At 45.4% G+C, this 27985-nt stretch overlaps 1 protein-coding gene across 1 annotated transcript in view; it reads right to left on the reverse strand.

The window, feature by feature from the left end:
- CENPN (centromere protein N) overlaps positions 1-27985 on the reverse strand; it is a 270163-nt gene that overhangs the window by 32650 nt on the left and 209528 nt on the right. The gene's annotated exons all lie outside the window — the stretch shown is intronic.

Raw genomic sequence — 27985 nt, forward strand, 5'->3', positions numbered from 1 at the left:
TTCTTTATTCTTTCTTTTGCATATGGCCATTAGGAGTAAGAAATAAGTGACGTGGTAGAAGTGACGGAAACCTAGCTCCGAGAGGGGGTGGAAGGCGGCGCCGCATAGTACTATCTAAATTAGTACTGGGAATATATGAAGAAGTGAGAAATAAGTTATTGGTGTCTAGCAAAAGGAGACACCGGGAATATTTTTTAGTGATTGTGCTCTCTCTCTCTCTATTTCTTTTTTTTTCCATTTCCACGGGGTAGGGGGTGAAAATGAGAAGGGTATGAAGTAGTTAGAACATCTTAAAAAGTGGGGACTCAGTAGTGGCACGTACAGACGTGAACACAGTAACCTTAGTAGGGAAACAGGGACAGCTGGCTAGGGAGGAAAGGGAGGAGAAAGACAAAGAGTGTGAGTGGAAAGCATTGTGAAGGGTGCGCGCACCGTACGAGTGTTAGAGACGAACAGGTGGCCGTGAGGTGGTGCCAAAGAGTGTGGACATAACCAGTACTAGATCGATTGCCAGTGAAATCACATAAGTGTGCCTGAGAATGAGAAAGAGATGAGATATGGTGAGTGAGAAGAGATTTGTGCACTGAATTACAGTGGGTGACAATTTTGAGAGGTCCGCTCTTGTCTGTGCCATAAAGGTATACGTACGCATATTTACACCTATTTAAAAGTTACGAAGGCGAACGCGGTAGCGCTGACGATTTAGAGGATGGGGGCTGAAACTCCCTTGTCACACATTTGTAAGAGCTTGCCGGGATATGCTGAACGCATAAATAAATATCATGATCAATGGTTAACAGAATTGAAAGGGGAGGGGTTGCCCCAGATTTGGCCAGAAGGAGGGTCTTTTGACAAAAGCGTTCTCGATATGGTATGTACCTGTATTCGCCTCAAGTATAAGGGGAAAAAATGGCAGACTAGGAAGGAGATATTAGATCTCTGGAGATTGTTTGAGGAAGTACCCCCACCCAAAGCCCCAGCACCAAATATTGATTTACCCTCCACCACAGACAATCCACTAATGATCCCGCGAGAGGAAAAGGAACAGTTAAGTACAGAACAGCCTGCGGAAGTGGTTATGTTGTACCCAATATTACCTAAACCAGCCCCTGCAACAGGATATAGCGACCCGATTTATGTGCCTCCCCCTTCAACCAGCACGCCACAAAGACCAACTGCACCCCCACCATACGAAAACACTAGAGAGCACACCCAGGGAGGCACACAGAGAGTGGACATAGAGAAGTTAACGAGTGACTTAGAGTCGAGGCTTACAGTGGCACGAGATGAGCTCTCAAGAATAAAAGACATATGTGAACGCACAGCGTGCGCCCCCACACAATCTGGACGCACGTCTAGAGCGTCGAGCGAAAGTAGACAAATTGAGGAAGGATGGAAAAAGGGGGAAATACTGTTCAGAATTGAGGAAGAACCGACCAGGATAATAGAAGTAGGGACAGCAGAAGGAAGCATTGGTGATGTCTCGAGAGAGAGAGGGATCAGAGAGGATTTGTTATGTGATGTCAGAGGAGGGGGGGATGAGAGTGATAGATTGAGCATGGCAGTAGGCGGAGAAGGCGAGGAGCTAGATGGGGCATGTTCACTGGGGACTATAGAGGATGAATGGATAGGACGACTAAGAAATAGGGTGGGGAAGATGGCGTCATTAGAGTCAGCAGTGACCAAGGAAAAGGAAGCTGCAACGGCAAAAGGGAAATTACAACTACCATTACTCCACAGGGGAGGTGGGAGGCCGAACTATATACCGTGGGCTCAGATGGACAAGGCTAACTTAATGAAATTACTACCACAGCTGTCAGGAGGGGCAAGCAAGTGGATATATGCATTTGAAAAACATACCGCGGGTATACCGCTGGCAGTAGGCGATGTGAAAAGCCTACTAGTGTCCTCAGTAGGGGATCAGGCAGACAGAGTGTGGGCTAAAGCGGGTTTTCCAGCTGTAACTTTGGAGTGTGATCGCCATGATGGGGCTTCTTTTAACACCGTGCGAGCAAGGGTGTGGGACGCACTGCGGGAAACTTTCCCAGATACCCCTGATCTGCAGTCAGTAATGCAATGTACCATGAATGATGGGGAGGACGCTATGGATTACATTCTCCGGGTGCAGGAGATGTGGAGAGCGGAAACGGGTACGCCCTGGCACCAATCCACGTCTCTATTTTACTTCATCATTAAAAGAGGGCTCCCAAAGGAAGTGCAAAAGGCACTAGATAAAATAGCAGGTGTTGAGGCAAAAGGCTGGCCGGAGATCCAAAGCATAATAGTACACCATTGTAAAAGGATCAAAGAAAGAGAGAGGGAAATAGCACAGAAAAGGTTGGCGGACGAGGCGAAGTTGGTGCAATCAAAATTGGTGAAGGTCGCAGCAGCGGTAGCGGGACTCCCACTCATACGGGAGGGAGAGGAAGGAGAGGAGGGGCAAATAGCAATACAAGGAAGAATAGCAGCGAATTGGGCAGGACAAGGGCAACGACAGTGGACAGAGCAGGAGCAGAACGGAGGTCCAACGTGGCAAGAGTGGGCCCCAAGAGGAGGAAGAGGTGGGTACAGGGGGCGAAGAGGAGGACAAGGGTATGGAGGAATGGGAGGAAATGGGTGGCAGGGTCCCAGAGGTCCACAGGGGAGCTGTTGGAATTGTGGGAGATGGGGGCATTACTCAAGGGAATGTAGGAGCAGACAAAACAACGGTTTCCAAGAGATAGAACAGTACGGACACCCCCATCCAGGAAGCCCCTACGGCCTCCCCATGGGACAATACCAGCAACCAGACAATGTAGTACAAAGGAGTAACGCACAACTACACGGACATCAATACCGAACACAAACCAGCCCACAGAATAATGACAATGTGCACTACACGCCTGGTAATACTTTCGCCACAGGAGCTAATGGGGCACCAGCCCCCGCACCTTACAGTGGAGTGTCAGTAGTTTCGGGGAATATTTTCGATCAAGGGGGGGCAATGAGACACCCCGCATAGGACAGCCCACAGAGAGCACTTGCGTGTCCAGTACTGTCTACGACCCACAATGCATCAGAGGAACCATTGATAGGAGCGCAGATAGGAGACAAGCAATTCATATTCATGGTGGATTCGGGAGCGGAGAAATCATGCATTAGAGAGGGCCGGTTCCCGTTATCTAATAGAACGTTAGAGACGCAGGGGTTCTCTGGGGCTGTAATTGAAGTTCCTTACACAGAGGTATTGGATGTGACAGTGGGGGGTAAAACAGTGAAAGCACCCTTACTGTACTATGAAAACTCTCCCATCAACTTACTGGGGAGAGATCTCTTGAGCAAACTAAACATGACCATATCATTCACAGGGAGCGGCATCGTATGTTCAACGCCAGGCATATGCCCCCTCCGTATATTAGCAGTAATACACGGCCACACAACAATAAAAGAGATCAGAGGGGTACCAAGAAATGAGGAGATGTTTGTTGAAGGCATGAGAACATTGGCTCTCATAGTACCAGAACTAAAAAGGGTGGAGTGGAGAATACCAGCAGAATTCCTTTTTCGTCCCATAGCAAGCCCTGACACTGCTCTTGGGGAAGTACTATCATTGGATTTGCATGCAATACATGTATCAGCAAACAGAATATGCGTGATTGGTATTGACATGGAAGGGTGTGAATGGCGGACAGTATTGTGTACAAATGCAAATATCCCCCTGAGGGAGCTCTCGGACGAGGAGCTATTTTCTGACACTGAGGGAGATGGTGAAGTAGTGATGGAACTGGCAATACCCTGCGACATCGTAGTTACAGCCAGACAAACTAAAGTTGAACTAATGGCGGTAGTAGGAGCACCGCATACATTTTTTGATGAAGACATGAGTTCAGTACCCGCTAACTTATGGACTAATGGCCCCCACGATGTAGGGTTGCTACATGAAGTTCAGCCTGTGGTGATAAAAGTAAAACAAGGAGCAATACTGCCCCGGGTGAAACAATATCCACTGTCGCGAGAAGCAGAAGAAGGGATCAGAGAGACAATAGAAGCACTGCTAGCACAGGGTATAATAGTGCCCTCAAACTCCCCATGCAACACATGCATTTACCCAATCAAAAAAGCGAAGGGGGGTTCATGGAGGATGATACAAGATTTACGCCCATTGAACGATGTGGTAATGAAGGAGTTCCCTTTAGTCCCGAACCCGGCGACAATACTGTGCAACATTCCAAAAATAGCATCACACTTCACAGTAATTGACTTAAAAAATGCATTCTTTTCGATTCCCTTGGCAGAAGAGAGCAGGTACTTGACAGCATTTACATTGGGAGGAAGGAGGTTCGAACACTGCAGACTACCACAAGGATATTGCGAAAGCCCAAGCATATTTAACAGGGTACTACATGAAGATCTGGGGAATTTGTCTGTAGAAAGCACAGTGATTCAGTACGTTGATGATTTATTGGTTTGTGCACAGGCTGAGGAAGAATGCAGACAGGACTCGATAACACTATTGACATTATTGGCAAATAAGGGGTACAAGGTGGACAAGGGGAAGTTACAATACTGTCTGACGGAGGTCCTATACTTGGGTCAGTTGATATCAAAGGATGGCAAGCGAATTATACCAGACAGGGCACAGGCGATTAGAACAATTGGGGAGCCCAAAACAGTAAAAGAGATGAAGAAATTTCTGGGTATGTGTAACTATTGCCGAGCATGGATATTGGACTATGCAGCGTACACAAGGCCCTTGCTACAGGCACTGAAAGAAGCACAACAGGAACACAAACACATAGAATGGACAGAGGTGATGAACACAGCATTTAACTCACTAAAAGAGCTGATATCAAGCGCTCCAGTACTAGCAAACCCAGATTATGGGCGCGAATTCTTCTTATTTTCACACTGCAAAGGAACATTGATGACAGCAGTACTGACACAGAAAACATCTTTAGGGCACAAACCACTCGCTTACTATAGCGGCACCCTAGACGCAGTAATGCAAGGTCATTTCGCGTGCGAGCAATCCCTAGCTGCAGCCGCGTTCGCAATTGAAAAAAGTGCCACGATAGTAATGGGCTGCCCGGTGACACTGTTCGTGGAACACTCACTTTTTGCAATATTAGAGCGAACAAAGAGCACATTGACAACACAACGCGCCACAGCATATGAGATAATACTGTCCAGCGCTAACATCCATATAGTAAGATGTAAAACAGTGAACCCAGCCACATTCATCACAGAGGCATGCACCATAGAGGACATGCAAAACCACAACTGCGCCACGTACATAGGTGACGAAAGTAAGGATCAAGTGATTTTTGAAAATGCCCTGACCGAGGGTGAGGTGTATTTTGTGGACGGGTCAGCATCAATAGACATGGAGACAGGAGAAAAGCATGTGGGTATGGCAGTGGTACGATTAGAGGAAGATGAATATGAGATACTAGTACAACACCGCCTCCCATCACACTATTCAGCGCAAGCAGCAGAACTAATAGCGCTAATAGAAGCATTGCATGCCGCCAAGGGGTGCGCAGTGACCATATATACAGACTCAGCATACATGACAACAACAGTTCACGGTGGGTTGGCCCGGTGGGGGCGGAGAGGGTTCCGACGAGCAGACGGAACGCCAGTCCAGCATGCAGAATTATTGAAAGAACTGATTGAGGCCCTGCAAGACCCCACGGCAGTGGCCATCGTAAAATGTCAAGCTCATACCACCAATACAGATTTTGTATCTTTGGGGAACGCGGCAGCAGACGCCGCTGCCAAAGCAGCTTCATATCTACAAAAAGGTGAAATAGGAGAGTACATGTTGCACCACACAGCAAGCCAAGAAGTCCCCACAGGATACAACATGATGTCCACACAGGAGATAATAGAGCTGCAAGAGGGAGCTAGTGCAGAGGAAAAATTGCTGTGGACTAAGAGAGGATGCAGCAAATCACCGACTGATTTATTGTGGCGACAAGAGAGTTCAGGAAAAGTGGTAATGCCAATCACGCTGTTAGAAATAGCATTTCAACAACTACACTTTCCTGCACACAACACAAAGAAACACATAATGGCAGAGATACAAGAAGATTGGTTTACACCTTGCCTCCAGGAACATGTCACAAGGTTAGCTCTAGAATGCACGACATGTCAAATTTACAACTCAGGTATGACATTGCGTACACTAAGGGGTACGATACCAAAACCAAGTGGCCCATTCAGAGAGCTCCACATTGATTATGTAGACATGGGAGAAAGGTGTAACGGGGCTCGATACATGATTGTGGTTGTATGTCCATTTTCGAGGTGGGTGGAGGCAGGCCCTTGTGCCCGCCCTGACGCGAAGGGCGCCGCGAAGTTCCTAGTGCGGGAAGTGTTTCCGCGCTGGGGAATTTGCGACGTTATTCGCTCAGATAACGGGACGCATTTTGTTAATGAACTCTTTAAAGAAGTGACTACATTATTGGGAATAAAGCACAAATTATGTTCGATTTATCATCCTCAAAGTAATGGCGTCGTAGAAAAGATAAACGGCCTGTTAAAAAGCAGATTATCAAAACTTTGTTTTTCCCTTAAAAAGACTTGGATGTACTGCCTGCCTTTGGCCTTGTTTGAGCTACGAAACCAGCCAAGTAAGGATCACCATTTGTCCCCGCACGAGATCGTCACGGGAAGAAGAATGCACACAGCGCATTCGCCTCTCCGTGAGCGTTCTGATGCACACAGAAGCGCAGCCATATTGGGGGAGGAGTTCACAGAATACCTGCGAAAATTGACAAGGGCAGCGCGCGTAATTTCAAAGCAACTAGCCCCCCCCTCGACAAGAGAGGAGGGGAACGCGACTGAACCAAACGGTTTGCCTGAAAAACCACTACAGCTAATGCCTGGGGACCTTATATATGTTAGAAGTTTTGTGCGGAGGTGGAACGCACCACGCTTCCATGGCCCCTATGAGGTAGTGTTTTGCACGCCTACAGCAGTAAAGGTTAAGGGCCTGCGATATTGGGTGCATTTGACAGATGTACGTAAAGCTTACAGCGCTGCGGAGAGTGAGGTGCAGGATGAGGCACAGGCAACAGCGGACGATGAAGTTGTGCGGAATGAATGATTTGAATTTCGTGTGCTTCATGAGATGAACAGTGAACACAATTAGCGCGCAACAAATGTCCTGGACTAAAACATGTACACATGTATATGTAAATTTTCTTTTTACAATTTTTGAAAGTTTTGCGTGGGGTTCTTTTTTTTTTCCCTTCCTGTACTATTTAAGATGTTTTTTATTATTGTTGTTTTTAGAAATGTCATGTTTTTTTTTATTATTTATATATATATATAGTAAGTTACAAATAATATTGACTGAAAGCTACCTTGTCTGTCAACAAACCCCCTTCCTCACCCAACCCTATATTTTATCACCGAAACGTTACAATGTGGAAATGCTTACATGTTTGTATTTAATGAACTTTTGTGTCTCAAACAGGATTTATCATGGCATCGAATGGGCAGCCTGCAACTAATAGATATGTTAGATTTAGAGAAATGTTAGTGGCTAGATTAACATATTCATTTGAATGTGGTTTATCAATGTGTGCTATCGTGTTCTTCATCTCAATGTTTTGTCTGGTGTTACACTGGATTATAGCGTTCATCTCTACCGAGATGAACGAGGGGGGAGGGGGGAACAACACCACCCTTGCTCCTGGAACGAAAACAATTCCGACTGTAGGTATCAAAGAAGGTGATTTCTTGATCTGGGATGGAGCACACTTTGTGTGGGGATACTATACTACACCACCCACTGCTGTCCTCTCACAATGGAGAACCAAAAATGTAGATAATGACACAATGTCCCAACCTGGAACATACAACAACCACACGATCCCTCCCGCCCCAATTTCAAACAACGATCTCTTGTTTATTAATGAGGATGGAAAAGTGATTATGATGGCAGAACACACGCCCCTATATGAAGAATTAGAAAAGGGGGGTGGGAGGGAGGAAGGGGGGCCTGGTTCTTCACCTCCTATAACGAGAAGGTACAGAAGAAGGGAGAAAAGTAGGCGGAGAAGAGAGACTGGTGGAAAAGGGTATGATGAGTATTATGGGCTAGGGTTAGACAAAATGGAAGACCCACGACACCCTCACCAAGCAAATAAATGGTATGCAGATATGAGCACAACAGCTAAACAAACAACCAATGAGAGCTGTTATGTCTGCTCACTTATCCCCCATGCATCAGGCACACCTAAAGTATTGTTGCCACGAGAATTGCCCATTGTGGATGCCCAATGTCTCCTTCATCTCACGCTGTGTAGAATAAAGAACACTTTCCAAGCACACGATGTCTCTTTCAGAATGGTACAGAACAACAAAACGTGCTATTCGCAAGCGTCTGGAGTGATCTGCCTTAAAGAACCTTTCTTTGCAATACAAGGGACACTGTTTTCCGAAAACAAATGGAAAGACGAAGAAGTGCTGTGCAAGGCAGAAGCGCTGAAAGGTGTCCAACCGGACAAGTTGCGGTGGATGGAAAGAACGTGCTTGCCAATATGGAAAGAACACATCCCTAAACTAACATGGGTAACAGCGATGGAGAAACCCTTCAAGCTACAAAGTGAAATACAAAACGAACTATGTTTCAAGGGAGAAGGAAAAATGGCAATGGGAACGAACACGAACTGTAACAAAACTCTCACCATCCCGGATATGAAAAAAGGGACAGCAGCATTAATGGACACCTACTGGGTATGCGGAAACCAGGCGTACCTGCACCTTCCCCAATCATGGAGTGGTAGCTGCTCAATGGCCACCTTGCACTCGACACTAATGGTGATTCCAGAAAGCCATATTGACAGAAGTAACATGATGAAAGGAGGCTTGAACCAGAATGCAGCTTCTCCAACTACACAAGCGCACCTTTATGTCCTGTCCTCCGGGGGGAAGGAAGAAAAGCTCTCAAGAAACAAGCGAGCCTCGAACTACATATCACAAGCATCATCTGATTTATTGGCACAGATCCCAGACAAGTATCGCCTGTTCAGCTCCGTGGAAACATTCTTTGCTTCACTAGTGTCCAGTGTCCAAGCAAGAGCAAATGCAAAATGGCTCCAGATCACACGGTGGGAACTGATCCAGTTGGCCAATGACACTGAAGAAGGGTTCAACATAATAAAGGTGGAACTACGAGCTCTGCGACTAATGACCATGCAGAACAGGTATGTTCTAGACCTGTTGACAGCTATCGATGGAGGTGTTTGCCGAAAAATAGGAAGTGCGTGCTGCACGTTCGTACCTTCTGAAGACGCAGAAAATGGGTCCCTGTCCCACGTTATTGAAGCAGTACATAACCTGGGCGAGAAGATGAAAATGGAAGGTGGAGCTGAGGATAGCTCGTGGTTCGACAATATCTTCTCCTGGGTTCCCTCATGGCTTGGAGTGACAATGAAGTTCCTGATACCAATAGTGGTGATCATCCTTGTGATGTTCTGCCTGTGCCAGGTGGGCCTCCGATGTTGTGCTAATGCAGTCCCTAACGGTGCAATGATGATGGTTACAATGGGCAACTCCGGTGGTACAATTAAAGCAACACAAGAAGTACACGTGCAGACAGGAACAGACAACACCCCCAGGTACCAGTTAGTGCCTATGTGCCGTGACAAGTACATAGTAGATAAGCTATGGCACACCACGATTAAAGAACCACGAGACGTAGAACTGGAATGGTATGAGGAGGTCTGGGTAGATCTGGAAGAGACCGGCGACTGTATATATTTGACATGTACACCAGACGAGTATGCTAGGAGAGGTGAGAGCTTAAGGGGGGTGTGCAGAGCATGGATGCCTATAAAAGGAACCCCTGCATGGGATGGTGCAGTGTTAGAAGAACAAGAATGTAGAAGATTAGAAGAGCTAAAGAAATTCGTTACTTTAAGTAACGAAAGGGGGGAAATGTAGGGGAGGAATGGCCACGAGGCCCTCCTCACCTACAGCTCCCTCCCCAGGTGAGGACCATGGCTCGATGGGAGCACCCTCATGCCACCCGGGCCCAGGTGGAGGGGGGTTCACCCGCCGACGACATTGCCCACACGCACCCTGTCTTTGCATTTACCGAAACTTAAGTTAGGCCTAGACGCCATCGTGCACAGCAAACATGGTGTGAGTTCAGCACACTGTAACGAGGCCCCCACCTTTGGAGGGCCTTTCATGCATCTCTGCCGCCTCAGCAGCCCTGGCAGATCCGCTGCGAGCGCGTTCCCATGAGAAAGTCGGAGATGAGCTAAACCCGAGATGCCAACACGGCAACATTATATTAGTAACAATGTGATATTGCACCCCGTATGACCCAGACCGCAAGGCCGGGGCAACGGGGAAAAAAGCTGAAGCATCACTATCTGAAGAAGGTAGAAAATAGTTCAAGTATTGGTGTTAATGAACTACCTCTGTTTAAAATGTGAACGAACCATAAAAATGTAACGTTATATGATATCCCTCCAGGTCTGGACTAATGCTGCTATAACCACGGAGAAAGATGTTGACCAAACGTGTAACCTCTATCTGTAAAAGTGTTTTTCAATAGTATGCAGAAACTTGAACTCATATATGTTTTCTGAATCACCCAAAGCGGCGAGCATCAATCTCTGTAGGCCATAACCTAGATATCCCTCGTATAACGTCTAATGTACATACAATACGCACACAATGTAGTGAACATAATGTTAGGTAATGAAAAGGTACTGGAACCGACTGTATTAAAGAAATGTGTAACGAAAATGAAATATATATATATGTATATGTGTGTCTGAATAACGTTAAAATGAGGCAGAACAGTATAAAAACTTCTGCATTCACTGATCAGCAACGCACGAGGAAAATACCTTTGTGAGTATATGCAAGGTCATTCCCTCTCCCACCCCACCAAGCCTGCCAGATAAAAAAGCTAAGACTTGTGCTGCGCTCCCTCACCTCCCCCAACCAAGCTGGCGTTACTTCAGAGAGTCAGAGGCCCCGGCGCCGCAACCAAGGCCACAGCCCGCCACCTGTGTTATTTACAGCACGGTAATAAACCCACGGATGAACCCACTGATCTACCAGCACCCTCTCATAAATCCCCACGAACCCCCCCAAGAATCCTGACCCCGTGTAAGGACGACCCCCATCATTGGGACAAGACACAGAGACCCATCTATATAATAACTTCTAACGCAGCAGACAGACATGTATCACTCGGCCCAGGTCCCAGAGCCCCGTCCCGCGACCTAAAATACCGGTCAATAAGACTCAGGTAAATCTCACCCCAACCAACAACCACCAGACCTCTCACGAGGTGCATTCCTCATGTGTTGCGTTTATTTTATAAGATAAGCTACGGAACAATTTATTAGTGAACGTAAATGTCATTTTCTGAATAACTGCAGTGTGCATGGCCTAGGGCAACTAAGACAGGAAAGGTATTCATCATTGTCACAGGCTGCCCCAGCGCACCAACACCGCACGGATGACCTCAAGCCGGCCTGCCAGGCCCAACCCAACCCACGAGGCTGACCAGTGACGTCGTCTTGCCAAGACCAACCATGCTGCAGCAACACCTATAGTTAGTCGACGATACCCAATCCCAATTAACTTGTGCCCCCTATAGTGTTTAGGTGTTGATGACGTTTTCTGTATTAGAAATACGCCTGTCTTTGCTATTGTCAGACAGAGCGCTCTCGTAGGTTGCAGAGTTCTTTGCATGCCTTATCCTTGGATAAACTCCCACTTACGCTCACCCGCACTCTGTCTTGGTCTTATTCCCACTACGGGAGAGTCCCTTATTGTCTCTCATTGCGGGGAGGATCGTGCTGAATTGGGGGCGCTTCCTTTCAATATGCCACACTCAGCTGAAATCTTAACCTTAGCATATGTCACATCTAGATGAAATTGTGAATGTTGGCTTGTGCCACACTGCTGAAATCTTAACCTTAGCATGCGTTACATCTAGCTAGATTTGTGAATGTTAGCTTGCGTCACAAAGAACTGCGAATGTTGGCATGCGTCACATCTGGATAGAATTGTGAATGTTAGCATGTGCCACACTCAGCTGAAATCTTAACCTCAGCATACGTCACATCAAAATGGTATTGTGAATGTTAGCTTGCGTCACATCTAGATAGAATTGTGAATGTTAGCATGTGCCACACTCTGCTGAAATCTTAACCTTAGCATGTGTCACATCTAGATAGAATTGTGAATGTTAGCTTGCGTCACATCTAGATAGAATTGTGAATGTTAGCATGTGCCACACTCTGCTGAAATCCCTTAGCATGCGTCACATCTAGATAGAATTGTGAATGTTAGCATGTGCTACACTCTGCTGAAATTCCTTAGCATGCGTCACATCTAGATAGAATTGTGAATGTTAGCTTGCGTCAGACCTAGATGGAATTGTGAATGTTAGCATGTGCCACACTCAGCTGAAAATCTTAACCTTAGCATGCGTCACATCTAGAAAGAATTTGTGTTAGCTTGCGTCACATCTAGATGGAGTTGTGAATATTAGCATGTGCCACGCTTGATGCAATAGTGAATATTGCCAACTAACCAATCCACTAACAATTTCATCCATCTGCATACACCTCTCAAACTCCAACCAAACACAACCACAAGCCTTAAACGCAGCAAACCGCACAAACTTCACCACACTGCAACAATAAAACAAACTCCACATAGAATTGCACAACAGAACACGACAACTACCGACCGTAAAACACCAAGCTCAGCCAACGGACCCACCGGGCTGAGGCTGCCAACAGCACATCACTGCTTTCTCGCACTTTTCCAGCTCATTCCCACTAACTGAACCCCCCACTCTCCTTTTTTTTTCAGAGCCGCCAGAGCGCCAGGGGACCACTCCGGTGGTGATAGTGCGCGGTACAAATATGCTTTAACATTAACATGTCCTCAGTGAGTCTGTGTCCACCTTCTGACTCTCCACAAAATGCAAAGCTTAAAAGAGCCGTTGTGAATGAAGGTGCACTGGTGTGCGCTGTGTGGATGCATATGTGAGGGTGCAGTGTATTGATGTATGGCCAACGTGTGGCTATATATGTATATCATGAAAGATCAGCGTGGAAAAAACAGCAATTACAGCCATCTCACTTTTCCCAACAGCAAATTTAGAAATGCTACACCCACACATATGCATCTCCGCTCATGGACTGTAAACTTCATCTCTACCCTTACCTACAAAATGTGGATGAAGGAACAAGTCTGCTCAAAATGATGGGCAGTGTGTTGCGACAACCTAATCTTGATAAGCCAGTCGCCTGGGTAGCGGAATACATGAATAGCCCCTTACCTCAGATGAGCTGCCACCACTGTCAGAATCTTCAGATAGGACTACCGGCAAACAAAAAGGCAGTTAGGTAAATTAGTAATCGTTACCCTTAAACAATGAATCTAAGGAACATCGGATGGCCGTCATATATGAGGAAGTGGAACTATGAATCCTAAAGGTACAAGGACACTATTCAGTTGAACTTGTCAGCCTGAAGGATCTGGGCCAGGGTCCCCCATCTTGAACTTGTACTTCTGAAGGAATGTGTTTAGAAGGCAGAGGTCTAAAGTTGGCAGCAGACCACATGCATTTTTTGGGACAATAAAAAGGACTCCATACACCAGCCCTACCCCAGTCCACACTCCCAGGCGAGAATGGTTCTGTAACAACTCAACTCCACCACTCCCTGTATCAGAAATGGTTCACGGCGAGTAATTCTAAACCTCTTTTGTTGAATTGGAGTATCAACAAACTGATAGAAGCAGAGTTGGAAAGTACACTGTCTCTCTAGTGTAGTTGCAGTAGTATGAACCCCACACTGCACATAGGAGAGCCTAGTCTGTGGAGAGATAGTGTTTCATGAAACCAGAAACTCTGCACACTCCTATTGTTCGGGGTCCCATATAAATCTCAGTCGGACTACCATGGAGAACATTTACACTTATGGAGCTGAGATGGCAGTGGGGTTGGAGTTGCTTGCTAAGGTGGTCAAAGGACAGTTGTGAACTTAGAAATCAAGACCACGCTAATTGGAGTCTCTTACCGCGACTTGGTCACGCGGCTTGCAGTGCCACCCCCCTCTCAACAGTACCACCCAACACTGCATATGCCCCTTTAGCCCACCCATAAAAACATCTCTGCAGAATGCCACATTAACTTGGATCGGGTGAACCCGAAATATTGTGATTTTCTGAGGACTTCACAACATACTTGATTCAGTGACAGAGCATGGAGCGACCGAGGCCATTGACGTGACAAGTGAGATATTACGAACCTCACACACGTTCGTGAAGGGGTTCATGCAAAAAGAACATAGACGGAACATTAATCAATCAGTCCTGGTAGCCGCAACAAATTTCAATGTGGAATGCCCTCACATCATATATAGGGGTGACTTCTGTTCTTGTATGGAGGAGAACTTCAGCCTCACAGAGAGTATGCCGCTTCAAGGGAGGAAATATTTGCAGGCAGATCATGAGCACATGAGTCTCCAATAACGCTCAAGCCCCATTTTCTCTGCTACCATGGGGGACAGCTTCTACGTGCCACCTGGCATTCTTCATTGAACTCCCCCTTTTTAACTTATGATTTCTACAATATGGTTAAAAAGGCAGAGATATGGGGTAACTTGGCATCACAATTTCAGACCCTGATGCTGCAGTGGGACATGGATCATCTCCTCATGTGCCAGGCAACGGAATCGTCGCGGTTCCGGACAGCCTTGCCAGGGTGATGGAGTCACGTACAACCAGTTCATTATCTTGACTTCTCTTTCACCTTTGTTAGGTTTATACTTATCGTGAATGACATGTGTTGGATACATAATGTGAAGTGCTAGCTAATTTAGTGGAGCCGATTTTTATCTTCATAGTTCTCACAAAATTTTATGCATGCATTAATAGTTTCATTAGTTCAATGCTTGACCTCACAAATTTACCTTTTCATATGCATTTGACTCATTATGTCACTTTATGTTGTATCTAAGAGGTATGTAAGTCAAAAGCATGACTGCTTTTATTTACGTATTTGAGATATTTTATGTCAGTCGGAGACGACGTTTGGTATATCAGGAGATTCTTTCCATGATTGACTAATATGGGAAGACATGTTTTTCCTGTATAAAATGGAATGTCTTGGTTTAACATGAGTTGGCTTATGGTTCCTATTTCCCTAGGGGGAGTTGTAGTGGCAGACATGGAAAGGAAACACTTGGTCAGTCCTCTACTTTGTACCTGGAATGTAATAAAAATGTCCTTAGGAGATATAAGCGTGGCATGGCGTAGGGTAATCAAGAATGTTTCAACGCACTCATGTTGGAGCTCTGAAATTAGTAATATGTTGTGGCAATTATTTGAACATGTATGTGAATAATGATGACAATTTTGGAACAGGGAAACTTGTAGGTTAATGAAAGGATAGACTTGTGTAGAAGTGAGTGGTAATGTTTATGGTACATGGGGAGGGGGTGAGGATAAGGGGGCTTGTATTGTAGATAGTTGATATATTCTGGGGTGTGGTGTTGGGTTGTTTGACGGTTGATGTGCTGATCAGAAGTTATTTACATAAAATGTTGATTTGTAGGAATTTGTCAGGAGCTGTCCCTTAGATGCGTGCGACAGCTTGCTTTACTGGGTATATGGGCAGTCTTCACACATTTTAATTTGGTGAATAGGTGGAATACTGAAATCATATGTAAATAGGATTAGTATATATTGGTGACTGTAGTAGTGGATGCATTGGCCATAGATGTTTGAAGAGATTTGTTTGTATATGTTGAAAATGGGGAATTAGAGGGTTCCTGGATAGATAGTAGAGACGTCAATATCCACTTATTATGAATGTTAGACACTTTCAGGGTAGTTAGTGATGAGAGTATAGAGATTGTGATTGGTAGGATTCATTGAAATATAAGAACAATACAACAAGTATTTACTTATTGGGCAATGGCGTATAGGGTTGGAAGTAATAGGGGAGTTCACATGGTTATTGATGAAATAGGGAAAATATTGATTGTCATATTCATATTAGTTGGGCATAGGGTTTCGTTTCTGGTGAGTATAGTTCGGAATACTGTAATTGATGTACATACTTATGCTTATTCTAAGTATGATGTTTATCGGACTGGAAATGTTCTGCAAAGCTTCTGCTTTATGTTTATTTGTCCATATATGTGTCTTTTGTTGTTGTGTCTACTCTTTCCTTACTTGTTACTTTTAGTCATTCCAACCCTGCCTTTTGAGATTGATGGATACTGCATAATTATACTTAAACAGAATAGAGAGACATGGTTCCATTGACTTTTGTTTCATGGAATGTTAAAGGGATTGGTAATGCTGTGAAAAGACGCAAGGTCTTGGCAATATTATAGAGGAGTAGAGCCGAGTGATTTTCCTTCATGAAACTCACTTAGATGAGCAAAATGAAAGGTATTTGTCCAATTCCGAATACTCTATGGCAAATTCCGAATTATAATTCTAGGTCTAGAGGGGCGAGTATATTGTTCAGGAAAGGCCTACCGATTAAGGTTGAAAAGACGGTTGCAGATGAGGAAGGTAGAATTTTATTACTTGACATACTTAATGATGGCAGGAAAATGACAATTGCAACTGTATATGCGCCATGCTCACCAGCTGCGTCCTTTTTCAGTCAATTAGGTTTCTTGCTGGATGGTATGGAGGGTGAATCGTTGGTGTTAGGTGGTGACTTTAATATAGTGATGAATAGTAAGATGGATCGGAAGTCGGAATGCAGGTATTACAATGAGAAGATTAGTGAAGAATTAAGGGCGTTTGTATTTAAATATTGACTCTGATGTATGTAGAGAACTTCATTATGGTGAAGAGGAATACTCATTTTATTCACCTGTTCATAATTCATACTTCAGAATTGATTATTTCTTTATCAGTAATACTTTAAGTAGCTAGACGGTGACCACAAATATACTGGAAAGGGGCATCTCTGATCATGCTTTATTGGATTTGCAGTTACTTTTGAACAATGTAGGTGACAAAACAAAAAAAGATGGAGAATGCAAGCCAGCACACTAAAGGATAGTTTGGTTACAGAGGGCTTAGATAAACTTATTGAACATTACCTCGAAGAAACTATAGATTCGGCTGGTATCAAATCTGTTTGGGATTGTTTTAAGGCAGTATTAAGGGGGGGGGGAACTGATAAGTAGGACTGCTCATGCAAAGAAGAAGAATCAGGAAATGATTAGGAATCTAGAGGCGGAAGTCAAAGAATTGCAAAGGGTTTGTGCTAGTGATGATTTAGGTCAAAACAAACTGAAATTGAAAAAATTAGAGGCATAACTGATGACTCATTTACAAAATTTGGCGAGTAAAAGTATGTTTTATTCAAAACAGTAGTTTTGGGAGTTTGGTGATAGGAATGGCAAACTATTGGCTTATAAGCTTAGGGGACTGGTAACTGATACCTGTGTTTCTTCTATTCAAACTGATGAGTGTAATACTTTACATAGAAATAGAGACATCTGTGAATATTTCAAGGGTTTTTATGAAACGCTGTATAGGGAGGAACTTGATCCTACTGTTAATAGCTTAGGAGCATTCTTTGAAAAAAATTCTCTCTCTAAACTAGCTCTAGAAAAACAAGCTTTACTTGACTCTGCGATTGAAGTTGCAGAATTTAGTACTGCCATATCACAAATGAAAGATGGGAAATCACCAGGTCCTGATGGTATAGTTTCGGAATTTTATAAGAAATATGATGTTCAATTGGCACCAATTTTGTGTGAGCTTTATAATGAATTTATAGCATCAGGAGTGATGTGCGAATCAATGAAAGAGGCACTGATTATTGTGATCCCAAATCCTAATAAAGATCATAAAAAGTGTGGAAATTACAGGCCTATTTCTTTGCTGAATGTAGATCTAAAAATGTTCACAAAAATGTGGGCCAATAGGTTAATGTTATGTATGGGAGATCTGATTGACGAGTCTCAGGTGGGTTTCATTCCAGGAGGGTATGGTTATGATAATATCAGAACTGTTAAATGTGATTGGTGAACATTTTGGAAAGGACTTGAATAAGGTTATTGGTTTTTTTGATTCTGAAAAAGCCTTCAATAGTGTTAATTGGAAATTTATGGAATACACATTAATGAAAATGGGATTTGGCCCAATATTCATGAAGATGGTGGAGTGTATTCACAGGGATGTTAGGGCTCGAGTATTGGTTAATGGAGTAATTTCGAATTAATTTCCATTGTTGAAGGGCACGCGACAAGGCTGTCCATTATCACGTTTTTTGTTTGATTTGGCGTTAGAGCCACTTGCTACATACAATAGACAATGTGAGATGATAAAGGGAATTGTGGTTGGGAAAGTTGAAGTTAAAATGTTATCATATGCCGATGATATGCTTCTTTTGTTGTCGAATCCTGAAGTATGTGGGGATGTAATAAGAGATGTTTGAGGAAGTAGGTGAACTATCAGGGCATATTGGGGAAAAACAGATCTTTCCATTGTCTAGCCAATGTGATAATATTTTGCACTCGTGGAATTGAAAGTGGTTACCAGGGTGTGTCAAGTATTTAGGAATACATGTTATTGGAGAATTGAGTAAAATATTACAATATCATTTGGACTTGGTAACCGCAAATATATCGTTACTGATTAAGAGGTGGGAAAGACTGACATTGAATTTATGGGCAAAAATGAATGCGATTAAAATGGTCCTCTTGCCTAAGCCCTTATATTTTATTCAATCCATCCCTTTATTGTTATATAAAGACAATTAATCAAAATTGAAAAACTCTCAATCTTTTTTTGTGGGGTCCTGGGAAAAGGCCTCGTGTTCCAAAATATATACTGATGCAAAAGGTTGAAGATGGGGGATTTGGATACCCGGATTTAATAAAATATTATAAAGCCTTTTTACTAAAAAAAAAAAAATCATATTACTTTAGGTAAAGGAATGCAAAAGAACCGATTTGGTTGCGCATGGAAAAAGAAGTGTGTGCACCATTTGACCTAGGGAATCTCTATAGTATGGGTAAATTACCAAATAAACGATTGAAACTAATCCCAGTAGTGGCAACTAGACAGGTGATGGGGGCGTGGTTTCGAGAAAATGGGCAGGGCTACGGCTTCAGCCCTGATGCTTATATATGGCATAATGAAGTATTGCAGATAGATAATAAATGTTTGAGTTGGATAAGTTGGATAAATAAGGGAATTCTGAGACTAGCAGATGTGATGGATGGAGACCGGCTGTTCAGTTTTGTGGAATTACAGTGTAAATACGGTTTGAGGCAGAGTGAAAAGAATAGATACTTGGCTTTAGCTTCTATGATCATAAGATTAGTAAGTTATTAGAAGGTCAAGAATATAGTGTACGATTTTACATACAATTTATGCCTATCGATGAGAAACTCCAGTTAGCATGGTCTAGATTGAGAGAAACTTGGTCGAATGATGTTCAGAAAGTTATTTCTGAAGTGGATTGGAGAGATATTCTGAAGGTTAATTTGAATCTGGGAGCAGATATGGGTTTGCGTTTAATTCGACAGAAAGTTGTTGGGAGGTTGTATTGGACACCAGTTAAGATGTTTAAATTGGGGCTTCGACTAAATGATTTATGCTGGTGTTGTGATGTTGGTAGAGGTACTTTATTGCATTTACTGTGGGAATGCCCGAGAGTTCAGGCGTTTTGGAAGGAAGTCATTGATAGGATTGATTTGAATTCTGATATTATTTTGCAAAGATCCGCAGCAAATATAATTTTACTTTCCCAAAAAGATAGATGTGGGTGTGCTAGAAAACATACTTGCTGGATTGACAGGGCCATAATGATAGCAATGAAGCTAATACTCAGGATATGGAAAACGAGAAAGAAGCCTAATGTTGAGGAATCGTTGACAGCGTTGCATATTTTGGCACAATATGATAAGGTTTCTTTGCACAATAAGGATAAGGAGGAGGAGGAGGACTACATGAAGCTATGGGGTCCGTTTGTGTCTCTTTATGATTCATGTGATGGTTGGGTTGTTTCAATAGAAATGACATTCATGGTAGTGGTTGGAGTAAGGTGGGTGGGGTTCCTTTTGTTTTTAATACATACTGAAGGGGAGGCCAGAGAAAGTTTTGTAGGACACTCCATTATGAGGCAGTATGCCCCTTGTCGATTTGCAGGACCACTGAGCCGAGGTAATCTGCCACTACAGAGGTCGAAAGGGTATCCGGTAATAAAATCGCGGCAAAAATGTCACCGGTAAAAATAATCGTCGCAAAAATGCAGTGGTTTGACCCAGTAAAGGTGTATCCCATTATACCATTTAAGGGGAGCAGGGGTGTCGCCTGCATCCTTTACATGATTGTGGTGGCAAAACCACAGCATTTTTGCTGCGATATTTTGTATTCACAGCCTTTTTTGTGCCACGATTTTAAGACCTGAAACCGTCGAAGCAAGCAATCGTGCACCACACTGAAAAAAAACATGTGAAAGGTCCACCCACTAAAGGAGGGGGGTGAGAAGGCAGTTTATCCTTGCTGCACTGGGCCACACGAAGAACCTCTGCTGCTGCATCTAGATTTGCAGATTAGTCTGAAAAGAAAACAAAACTGCCCAAACGCATGAACCAGGGTTAACACCAGAAATCATGTCCCCCCCCCCATTCCCCCACTTTAGGCTGTTACAGGAAAAAACTAGCTCCTGGTGGGAAGGTGTTTGTGTGTCATATTTCTCCTTTTCCTCATCTGCTTGGGGGAGGGTTGAGTGGGTTGACAATATTGTTACATAGGTCTCACTTAATTTTAAGGTTCACAGTGTGCGTGCAAGGATGACCAGGGATGGATGCTTCCGATTTTGGGCCCACCTGAGACTATCACCTCATTAAAACATCCACCTCACCTAACTGCAGAGTTCTAGGACTGGGTTATAATTAGGCTTCATTGCCGGGGGATGTGAGGGGGTTCAGTTTTAGGTCTGCAGTCAATAACGCGGAGGCCAGGATTGACTTCCTTCAGGCAACACAGTTGGCATTTGCAGGTTTCATTTTGCCGCTTACATTGTCCAACCATTATTTAGAGCTGTTCTCCCCAGGAAACAGGTGTAATCTGACACCTATTGAAACCCACAATAGTATATCTTAATACCTTTCAAAAGGATATTTTTATTTTTTTAAATGGACTGCTGGCTCTGTTAAAGCCCCCTTGGTAGTACAGCAATAATTATGAGGGAGTTCTGAGGCCTCTTCGAGGTAGGTTGGACAAAGATTTGAGGGGATTGGAAGGGGTCTATTCAGCTGGCAGGCACTTTGATGCATTAACCAACATACAAGGGAGGCAGCAGAGGATGAAAAGAATAAAGGGTGCTAGAGGCCATAAATATGGGGAGGGTGAAATATCAGTAGGACACTTGCCTTTCTGGATAGGGGACAGCATGGAGATTTGGGTATTCAGAAAATCGAGTTGGACAGTTCAATCAATGAACACAGGCACTTCTATGAAAGTTATACATCTCGATTTGACGAGATTGGCCCCTTGGCCAATCAAGGGGGTACAGCAAGGAAGGCACTTAATGATAGTTCGCAGTGCAGTGTCCAGCAATTAAAAACCTAGCTGGTAGCTTGGAACTATGTACGGATAGTTTTTTTTACAAGGGCTTCATGGATATACCGCTCTCTCATTTGTTGACCATGTGTGAAGAGGCGAATGAGATGGGTTCACCATCTGATTTAGTTAGGGAAGGACTAAAGGCTTAGTCTTAAACAGTACAGGCTCTGGAAGAATATAGGTTGTATCGACCAATCTCCCCTATTAAGATGGATAATAAATAATGGCGAGGGTTTGCCAATTCGCTGGTGCCCCTTCTGGGCTTAATAGTTTTACTGGATCAGGCATGTTGTCCTGGGGAGATCTACATCATGTAATTTGTGGAAGCTGTTTGCTCTGCTGCCCCAGGTAAAGCCATCTCACCCCACTCTGGCAGCATTATTGGATGCTATTCAATCGAGTCTTTTTACAGCTTTATATTAAACAAGTTAGAGGGGCTATTTTGACTCAGTCTCGTTCTACAGGAATCCGGTGGCTTGGGTGCTCACAAATGAGTTATGCTAATGACTTGGAATTGCTGGCCTGTGATTACACACTGCCTTACTCCATTTATGCTATACATTCTTCTGCGAGGCTCCTTGTGGACTTCTAATTTTCATTGGGATTTGGAACTGTACAGATGTGATCATTACTTTAATTTGCTACCACTTATGTTTTTCTCACTGCAACCCCGATTTACTGGGTGTTTCCCACAGTAGTTACATTTATTTCCACCTTTATTTGTAAACCGTTTAATACATTAAGAGGGGCTGAAACATCTACCTCCTTGGAAACACTTCACAAAACATTGAAAACAGGAGGCAACTCTCCCAACGCAACATAAGCAGGGTAAAGGTCTCTCTCAGAAGTCTACCATACATTAAGACAAAAAACGGCCTTAACTGCTTTTATATAAAATATGGAAACAATCAAAATCTAATATTTTCAATATTTACTTGTACATATTCGGAAACATTATTTCATTTTACTCTTTAGTTATTTTACACAACCACTCTCTATCAATATACATTTGAATATACATAATGAGAATTAAAAAGGAGGAAATTAGTGGGTTAAAACAAAAATAAAAAAGAAGGTTCAGGTTGTTAATAGAGAAGACACAGTAAATGGTTTTACCTAGGTGCCCATTAGAAGAAATTACTTCTCTGTAATTTTCTTTATGATGGATGTTCCTCCCACGGATTCCTCATCTAGGATCATCCTATCCCAGTGCAGCTGCTCTCTGGAAACATTTCCGAAACCAGGGAGCATAGCGCGGCTCCACCCGATGCATCAACATGCCCCACGCCGGACACAACGTCGGGCCGGAATATGTATTGGAGGTGGTGCGCCTGGTGACCGTAGCTCCACAATTTTTTCTGTAGCACTCAGTCGCTGAGTGACTGCTTAACCGATGGTGTAGTAGCCATCTACCACAAGGGGCAGGTAGGGAGGGCAATGAGGAATATGTGGGAGGAACATCCATCAGAAAGATTACCAAGAGATAGACTTTTCTTGTAATTAATTCCTTCCTCCCAAAGCAGTAAGTCAAACTGGAGGAGGGAGGAAGCAAGGACACCACATAAACCAGAAAACTCTGGAGGCTGTCCTACCAAATTAGGCATACTGGTCCGCAAAGGAATCCAATCTGTAATGCTTTGCAAACGTGTGTAAAGATGCCCACATTTCAGTCCGGCAGAGGTGGCAGTAACTCCCTCTGGTTGAATGGGCTCCGAGACGCTCAGGCACATACTTTCCAGCAAGATCATAGCATTTGAAATGCTGAGAATGATCCACCTAGAAAGGGTTAGGTCACAGCCCTGCCAGCACGAGTCCCACGAAACACACTGGTCATCTTTCCTAGTCTCATTTGAGAGACATAGAACTAAAGGGACTGCACCGGGTCCAGCCGATAGAATAGTTCCATTGACTTGGAATGGGGAGGGGGAGGAAAAAACACAGGAAGATGGGATCTTCTGAGAGATGGAAATCCGAGATCAATTTCGGCAGAAAGGAGGGCCTCGTTCTCAAAGTCACCACCTCTTTGGAAAATACCAAACGGGAGGCAACACAGACATGCCTGGATGTCTTTCAACAGTCTTGCACAAGTGATGACAACCAGGAAAATCCCTTAAGGGTGAGCAATCTAATAAAAAAAGTAATGGAGGGGGCTCTAAAAGGTGCACCGATAAGGAATGTCAAACTAAATAGAAATCCCATGTCGGAACCACTAATTGGCAAGGAGGAACATGGTTACACAAATGCTGCATCAACTGCCTACCAATGGAGATTATGAAGAACAAGCCCTGTTCCGGGGATCTCTTGAAACCGAAATAGCGGCGAGGCAATTTAACAGTGCCCAACGGCAGGCCTGCCTGGAAAAAGGACAACACAAAATTCAACAGGGGATAAAGGACAGGATTAAAGGATCCAGGTCACTCACTCAGCACCAAGTCAAACATGTACACCACTTGAAGGCATAAATCGACTTTGTAGTGGGTCTCTGGGCTGACAGGAGAACATCAAGGACAACGTCCGACAATTCCAACTCTTTGTAGGCCTCTCAGCTAAGCATGAAGGTTCAGGCTGCTGAGGTTCGGATGAAGAACCCGCCCTTCCGACAGGGGGCGGATCCACTCTCCTCGGGAGGCGCCAGGGAGGTCAAACAACTCTGGTTACCACGTTCTCCAGGCCCAATCCAGAGCGGTGATGATCAACATGGTCCCAAACAGGCACAGTCTCCTGGGAACCAGCAGAATGCATAAAGGACATCAAATGTCCTCCCCCTCCCAAAAGCTCTCCGTCAAGGAAATTCCCTGGAGCAGAACAACTCACATTTACTCTTGACACTGGAAGCGAAGCGGTCCACTTGAAGACTCCCCCAAAGAGAGAAGACCTCCAGAACTTCCCGAGGGAGCCCTAACTCATGGGAGGCCGAACTCTGTCTGCTCAAGGCATCTGACATGACATTCTCTCTCCCGGCAAGATGAGCAGCCGCCAAAGCGGCGCTGTTTTCCAGAGCCCAGAACCACAGTCGTATTGCCTCTCTGCATAGAGGCAAGGACCCCCACATCACTTTGTTGATAGTGCATGGCCACTTATCTGCAAGGACCAGCACAGTTCTGTGCTGCACAGAGGGAAGGAAAGACTAGTGCCAGCCTGGTCGCTCGGAACTCCAAAAAATGTATGTGTTGTTCCCAAGATCCCAAGGGTGACACCAGTCCACTCACTGTCAGGTCTGACAGGTGGAAGCCCCAGCCTGTCAGATGCATCAGTGACAACCGTCACCTGGAGTCAAGGTTGACAAAACGCTGCACCTCTCAGCAAGTTCTCTCACGTTCCACCATGCAAGGCCCCAAGTCACCTAGTCCGTAACCTGCAAGAGGTCAGACGGAGAAGCCAGTGAAGTGATTTCATGCACAGCCTTGCCTCCGGAACCACACGGATGCAGCAGGCCATAAGGCCCAGTAGGAGCAGCAAGGCTGAAGCGGGGACTCGTCCCCGAGATCGAAGGACATTGACCAGGTGAAAGATGTTCACCACTCGGCCCTGGGCAGGAAAGCCCAGCCCAGGCTGGTGGCCAAGACCACCCAATAAATCGGAGGGGCTGGGACGGTGAAAACCTAGACCTTTGAAGCTCAGGGAAATGCCCAAGCTCTGCAACAGACTGCATGTGCGGAGAAGATTTTTGACACTAAAGCTGAGGAGCAAGCTCGGATAAGCCAGTCCACATAGGGAAAGACATGAATGCCCTCCCTCCTTAAGCGAGCCGCCACCACTGCTAGTCGCTTGGTGAAAACCCTGGGAGCCAAAGAAAAACCAAAACGGTAGGCCTTTGAACTGTTAAGCTGACCCACTGCAAACCCCAGGTACTTCCTGTGCTTCCATTAGATCTGCACATAGAAGTCGGCATCCCGAAGGACCAGCGATACCAACCAGTAGTGAAGATTGAGGGTTTGCAGAATTTGGGCAAGAGTAACCATCCTGAATTTGTCCTTGCAAAGGAACTCAGCAGCAGATCCAGAATGGGACAGAAGCCCCAGTCCTCCTTCAGCACCAGAAAATACGTGGAGAGCCACGCCCTACCACGTATTGAGTGCAGTATTTTTTATTTTATTGTTTTTTTTTAGAACGTGCCGAATACCGTACCAGAGTTTGGTTTCTAAGCGCGGATCCGGAATGCAAACCTCTGTTGCTCTGTGCGGTCTTGTTCCCAAGACCAGCGGATTGCTCCTGGGCTATCCTCTGTACACCAGTTCTAGCAAGCTCTTTTAAAGAAGCCGACTGACCACCTCCAGGAGGATGGGTTCCAGAGTCAGGGTGGTGGCCGGAGGGCCGTAGTCTGAATTGTGCTGTAAAAATGGGAGACAATATCACTGACGAATGAGCTGTAAGGCCCAAGGGTCGGACGTGGTCCTTCACCATTTGAGCTGAAACGGGAAAGCCCCACTACCAAGTTGATTTCCAGAGCCCCTCACAGATGTTTTGCACTATGGGCAGCAGAGGGGACACTGGCCACAGCCACACCTCTCCCAAACCTCTACCCCCCTCTCTGGAGACACCTGCACTGCAGTCTTCCTGGGGCAGACTTACCACGACCTCACATGAAATAGGTCTGGGAGGGACGAAAATACCTACTCCTAGTATACTGTGCAGGGCTGTTGCATGGCTAGTCCCAAAGATTTTGCCATACAGTTAGCCTGGAAGTCAGACGTAAATCCAGATGTCCTCATCCTGGAGTGACATCTAACCATAGTGCCTGTGGCCATGGACCTACCCATATAATCTGCACTGTCAGTACTGACTTCAACACCTGTCTGGAAGCCTGCCATCCGTGACCAAAGCCAGGAAGCCTTCCCGCATATACCTTCAGGGATCTGTTCAGCCACATTTGTCACAGAAGACCAAAAGGCCACAGAGTACTTGGCCAAGGCGCAAAAGGCATTTACAGAACATCGGGCGAGGCTGCCTGACGCAAATATCTTCTTCCAGAGGTATCAAGTCTTACACTCCCCTGTCAGAGGGGAAAGGAAGGTGGAGGTTTTCAAATTGACCATCGATGCCTGAACCACAAAGCTCTCAGGGGAGGCATGCATGGACAGGAACACCAGATCAGAGGGTACGCAAATTGTTTCAAAGCCAGCCCTCCTCATCAGACGTGTCCGCCTGGGGGTCCAGAGGATCCAGCACCGGTGGAGGAGTGGTGCCGGAGGCTGTGGCTGGTACGGAACCACCTGAGGAATTGGTTGAGGTACAGGTAGAGCTGGGGCAGGAGGGTGCTGGCAGAGGAGCCGGAGGTGCTGGAAGCATTGGCAGGAGCACCTCCCTGAATGCATCCCCGAGGATCACCCCCATCCGAGGGGACTTCATGAATCCGAGGAACCTCTCAAAGAACCGGTCCTCACAGGCTGGAGGGGCGGTAGGGGATATAGACGGAGTAGCGGACATTTTCTGAAGGCGCTGCATACCATGCCCATGTAGACGTAGCAGGAACCTGCCCTGCGCAAAGGAAGGATAGGCTGTAGGCCACGTACCTGGTTGATACCAGTCCCACCTCGACACTCGTTCTTCGCCGAATTTCCGTTCCTGGTGCGGTTTCGGGTGGGTGCTGATGTCTGGCACGGCAACCATCTTGTCGAGCTGCCTTCCACATGCCTGCATAGTGTTGCTCGGCTCGCTGGTCCCCGCCTCCTTCAGGAATGTGAATCATGAGGCCTACCCTGCTCCTCAGACCGAGGCCTGGTAGGCTAACACCCTCACCAGGGGCCGGTAGAGCTACGTTTAGGTGCCCCCTCGGACATACTGCCGGTACTAGGGCGTGGCCCCTCGGGTGAAGACCAGGTGCAAGAATCTTCCGGTCCCTCAACACTGACACTGGGAGATCCCTCGACCCATAGGCCGGTAGCCAGGGAGGCCTCAGTGCAGGTGCTGGTAGTATAACCTGAGCAGTCCCTCCCGCGCCAGCAAGCCCTTGGGAAGGAGTCTCCCTTGCGAGGTGCGATGGAGAATAGAGGGCTTATCTTGGGCCTGGATCGATGTTTGACTAAGTCCTTCAGGTCTTTTGGAGGCGATTTCTGGAAGAGCTCCATCCACCTGACTAGTCTGTTCTTCAGAGACCTCGAGGACAGGGCGTTGCACGCTGTACAGGCATGCCAACTGTGGTCTGGGCCAAGGCAACATAGGCAGAGGGCCTGTAGTTGGAAAGAACCCGTCGCAGGAGGGACACCTGCTGAACCCTGTGGAAGTCGACATGTGCCGGGGAGGAGCGTGACGTCTGAGGACCGAGTACCTGTATGATACAAAAAAGATAGAAGTATCTGCGCATGGAATTACATGGCTGAAGCCAAACCCAGGAGCGCTGGTGAATTCGGCCCGTTCCTCTTGACGCGGAAAAGGGGACAAATGTGGCACC

The sequence above is a fragment of the Ambystoma mexicanum genome, chromosome 1p (assembly GCF_040938575.1).
Source record: "Ambystoma mexicanum isolate Mex_15411 chromosome 1p, UKY_AmexF1_1, whole genome shotgun sequence".
NCBI lineage: Eukaryota > Metazoa > Chordata > Amphibia > Caudata > Ambystomatidae > Ambystoma > Ambystoma mexicanum.